The sequence below is a fragment of the Schistocerca piceifrons genome, unplaced genomic scaffold, assembly GCF_021461385.2.
Source record: "Schistocerca piceifrons isolate TAMUIC-IGC-003096 unplaced genomic scaffold, iqSchPice1.1 HiC_scaffold_272, whole genome shotgun sequence".
Lineage (NCBI taxonomy): Eukaryota > Metazoa > Arthropoda > Insecta > Orthoptera > Acrididae > Schistocerca > Schistocerca piceifrons.
Window position 1 is genome coordinate 12,501 of NW_025728485.1, and position 5,000 is coordinate 17,500.

At 52.5% G+C, this 5,000-nt stretch overlaps 1 non-coding gene across 1 annotated transcript in view; it reads right to left on the reverse strand.

Annotated features, from left to right (window-relative positions):
• LOC124744115 overlaps positions 1–1,251 on the reverse strand; it is a 1,909-nt gene extending 658 nt beyond the window's left edge. Inside the window, exon 1 of the ribosomal RNA XR_007010620.1 lies at positions 1–1,251. This exon is cut by the window's left edge and continues 658 nt beyond it. This is a non-coding gene — a ribosomal RNA (small subunit ribosomal RNA).
• Positions 1,252–5,000: the final 3,749 nt, after the last annotated feature.

Sequence of the window (5,000 nt, forward strand, 5' to 3'; positions counted from 1 at the left end):
CTTCCGTCAATTCCTTTAAGTTTCAGCTTTGCAACCATACTTCCCCCGGAACCCAAAAGCTTTGGTTTCCCGGAGGCTGCCCGCCGAGTCATCGGAGGAACTGCGGCGGATCGCTGGCTGGCATCGTTTATGGTTAGAACTAGGGCGGTATCTGATCGCCTTCGAACCTCTAACTTTCGTTCTTGATTAATGAAAACATACTTGGCAAATGCTTTCGCTTCTGTTCGTCTTGCGACGATCCAAGAATTTCACCTCTAACGTCGCAATACGAATGCCCCCGCCTGTCCCTATTAATCATTACCTCGGGTTCCGAAAACCAACAAAATAGAACCGAGGTCCTATTCCATTATTCCATGCACACAGTATTCAGGCGGGCTTGCCTGCTTTAAGCACTCTAATTTGTTCAAAGTAAACGTGCCGGCCCACCGAGACACTCAATAAAGAGCACCCTGGTAGGATTTCAACGGGGTCCGCCTCGGGACGCACGAGCACGCACGGGGCGGTCGCACGCCTTCGGCTCGCCCCACCGGCAGGACGTCCCACGATACATGCCAGTTAAACACCGACGGGCGGTGAACCAACAGCGTGGGACACAAATCCAACTACGAGCTTTTTAACCGCAACAACTTTAATATACGCTATTGGAGCTGGAATTACCGCGGCTGCTGGCACCAGACTTGCCCTCCAATAGATACTCGTTAAAGGATTTAAAGTGTACTCATTCCGATTACGGGGCCTCGGATGAGTCCCGTATCGTTATTTTTCGTCACTACCTCCCCGTGCCGGGAGTGGGTAATTTGCGCGCCTGCTGCCTTCCTTGGATGTGGTAGCCGTTTCTCAGGCTCCCTCTCCGGAATCGAACCCTGATTCCCCGTTACCCGTTACAACCATGGTAGGCGCAGAACCTACCATCGACAGTTGATAAGGCAGACATTTGAAAGATGCGTCGCCGGTACGAGGACCGTGCGATCAGCCCAAAGTTATTCAGAGTCACCAAGGCAAACGGACCGGACGAGCCGACCGATTGGTTTTGATCTAATAAAAGCGTCCCTTCCATCTCTGGTCGGGACTCTGTTTGCATGTATTAGCTCTAGAATTACCACAGTTATCCAAGTAACGTGGGTACGATCTAAGGAACCATAACTGATTTAATGAGCCATTCGCGGTTTCACCTTAATGCGGCTTGTACTGAGACATGCATGGCTTAATCTTTGAGACAAGCATATGACTACTGGCAGGATCAACCAGGGAGCTGCGTCAACTAGAGCTGAGCAGCCGGCCGCCCGGGAGTGTGTCCCGGGGGCCCGCGCGAACACGCAAGCGTCCGCTCAATCATTCTGCAAACAGGAGGAGGCTGAGCTCCCCTGCACAATACACCTCGAAACCCTCTCAGGTCCCGGCGGCGCGCAGCGCCGTCCCAAGTACTTGGTCGGGTTCGAGAGAGGCGCAATCGCCCGGAGTTAGGCGAGTAGACGCTTTCGGTGCGACCACCCGTGCTCCCAACTGAGCTTGCCGCTGCCGACAGAGGCCCGGGAGCGTGCTGTCGTGGCATTGCCGGCGGGAGACAACACGCGCCACCTACGGTGACCGGCAGCTCCAACGCCAGCGCCACAGAAGGACAAAAGCCCCACTTGGGTGCCGAAGCGAACTCTCCCAGCACAGCGCACGCGCCAACACATCCGCACAGCTGCGATACAAACCACCAGCGAGAACCGCTGGGGCGACCGAGCAGCAGACGGCGTCGCGGCGCCGAGCGCCGGGCGGCAGCGCATCCTCAACGCACACAGTCCTCAATCGGACCAGCACACTGAAGATGTCCACCGCGCTTCGCACCGGGCCCGCGAGGACCTACTTTGGCCGCACGGCGCCGCGCGCAGGGTGCGCCGGCGCGCAGCTGCGACGCCTGCCGCGTCCGTCGGCCGGCGCGCCTGCCACTGGCCGCCCCCACCAGCCGGCTGTAGCGCGTGCGCCCACGCACCGCGCGGCCAGCACGCCGGGAGGCGCCCCCTCACCGGCCGGGGACGGTCCCACCCAGCCACCGCCGCGTATCGCTTCACACCCAGATGCCGTTCAGTTTCGTCGGCATGGTGGGTATCGCTGGAACAACCGGTTAGTACCTCAACCTATCGTCGCCATCACCGATTCACCCCTAGCGAGAACAACCGCACCACAACAGGTTACCATTTGTTCATTTGCGTAACTTCACCAGAAAACGCAGGCGTCCATCGCCATTTGCAACTTCCACGATTATTGCATGCCTGTGTCAGGTGTCACGCCACACTACGTCTGCCCACATACACGCAACAAAATGTGCACGCCTAGACAATACGTGGAAGGTGGCCCCCGTACGTATGCGATGTCCATTGCTCGAACGACTGTCAACCGGCCTCTGTAGCATGTCGCAGATATGGAACGCGGTGCACCATGCCATCACGGTGTGTGAGGAGAGACGACTAGGTCCGAATACATCAACAGACAGCTCATGCTGATCGCCATCCACGGCGTCCGTTCCTCCCACACGTCTCTATGGCGTACCACACTGCAATCCAGCTCTCATAGGGAGACGACACGTAGCTGCGTGCACAATATTTGCACTGTATGGTCCGCCGTTTTTGGGCGCAGTCGTTGTACGGTCACACATGTGCCACGATGTATCATTCAGTACATAAGGACGAATGTGCAGTACAGATTGTGGTTTACGCGTACGACATTAGCGGACAGTTGACACAGGCCGCACCACAACGTAGCCTGAGTACGTCGCATGCGGAGGGCATTGAACATGCAAAGTTCTCACCAACCAGCTTGCGAAGGCAGGGGGCAAGGTGGGGACGTGGGGAGGGGCGGCATGTACGTCCTGCTGCCATCCACATTACAGTGTACAGCAGGAGCATGTGGAAAGTGAGCAAGACTTGCAAGGTGTTTAACATGAAGCGATACACAGGGGAGCGGGGAGTGCGAGTAGCGAACTATATTGCGAGGGTTGCGGGTGGGCAACACTACACTAATTGAACGAGTCGTATAACAATTACAGAGCAGGTTTAGGCGACAACGTGGGTTACGTTAGGCGACAACGTGGGTTAGGTTAAGGCACGACGTGGGTTAGGTTAAGGCACGACATGGGTTAGGTTAAGGCACAACATGGGTTAGGTTAAGGCACAACATGGGTTAGGTTAAGGCACAACATGGGTTAGGTTAAGGCACAACATGGGTTAGGTTAAGGCACAACATGGGTTAGGTTAAGGCACAACATGGGTTAGGTTAAGGCACAACATGGGTTAGGTTAAGGCACAACATGGGTTAGGTTAAGGCACAACATGGGTTAGGTTAAGGCACAACATGGGTTAGGTTAAGGCACAACATGGGTTAGGTTAAGGCACAACATGGGTTAGGTTAAGGCACAACATGGGTTAGGTTAAGGCACAACATAGGTTAGGTTAAGGCACAACATGGGTTAGGTTAAGGCACAACATGGGTTAGGTTAAGGCACAACATGGGTTAGGTTAAGGCACAACATGGGTTAGGTTAAGGCACAACATGGGTTAGGTTAAGGCACAACATGGGTTAGGTTAAGGCACAACATGGGTTAGGTTAAGGCACAACATGGGTTAGGTTAAGGCACAACATGGGTTAGGTTAAGGCACAACATGGGTTAGGTTAAGGCACAACATGGGTTAGGTTAAGGCACAACATGGGTTAGGTTAAGGCACAACATGGGTTAGGTTAAGGCACAACATGGGTTAGGTTAAGGCACAACATGGGTTAGGTTAAGGCACAACATGGGTTAGGTTAAGGCACAACATGGGTTAGGTTAAGGCACAACATGGGTTAGGTTAAGGCACAACATGGGTTAGGTTAAGGCACAACATGGGTTAGGTTAAGGCACAACATGGGTTAGGTTAAGGCACAACATGGGTTAGGTTAAGGCACAACATGGGTTAGGTTAAGGCACAACATAGGTTAGGTTAAGGCACAACATAGGTTAGGTTAAGGCACAACATAGGTTAGGTTAAGGCACAACATAGGTTAGGTTAAGGCACAACATAGGTTAGGTTAAGGCACAACATAGGTTAGGTTAAGGCACAACATAGGTTAGGTTAAGGCACAACATAGGTTAGGTTAAGGCACAACATAGGTTAGGTTAAGGCACAACATAGGTTAGGTTAAGGCACAACATAGGTTAGGTTAAGGTACAACATAGGTTAGGTTAAGGTACAACATAGGTTAGGTTAAGGTACAACATAGGTTAGGTTAAGGTACAACATAGGTTAGGTTAAGGTACAACATAGGTTAGGTTAGGTTAGGTTACACGTTGTTGTAAGGAAAGGTGTAGGGGGGGGCGGGGGCGGCAGGTTCGTTGATAGTGATTATAGTAAGTGAATGCTTGTGACATGATCAGATTTGTCACGTCAGGATGCACCTTTGGCTTATTAGAGGCGGCGCTCCAATTCTATGCTTGTGTCAGACCTGTGTCTTTGACTCATGTCATTGTTTGTGCGCTGTGACAGGAGGTACTATTGTGATGTTGGGTGCACCGTTGTATAGGACATGTGTGGGTGTTGGTGCCTGATCTGCGCAATGGTGGATGTCGAAAGGGTGGGATATTGTATTTTCCGCATGGACCTCCTGGTCTGGTTGTGATAGTGTGGATTGTGTAATGTGGCGGAGAGGATGCACTGGATGTTGTTCCATGCTGGTGCTTACATATTGTATGTGCGCCCGTTAGAAGCAGAGAGTGGTGCGTGATCAGAGTGGCTGGCTGACGTGTGGTTCCCATTGTGGGCAGACTCTTTCAGCATGTATACGGACAGTTGTATATATATTCTGTAGTTTGATGGCTCTGCATTGATTACTAATCAGCGCCGTGTGTACGGGTAATCTGGTTCCAGTCCAAAATGTTCCATCTGTGTACATTAGTGACAAAGACTCCCCTCATGCAGTGGGGCTCGGTCTGTTATAACTCTTCCGCGTAATATATTTGCCCCACGTTTTTGCGACTGCGA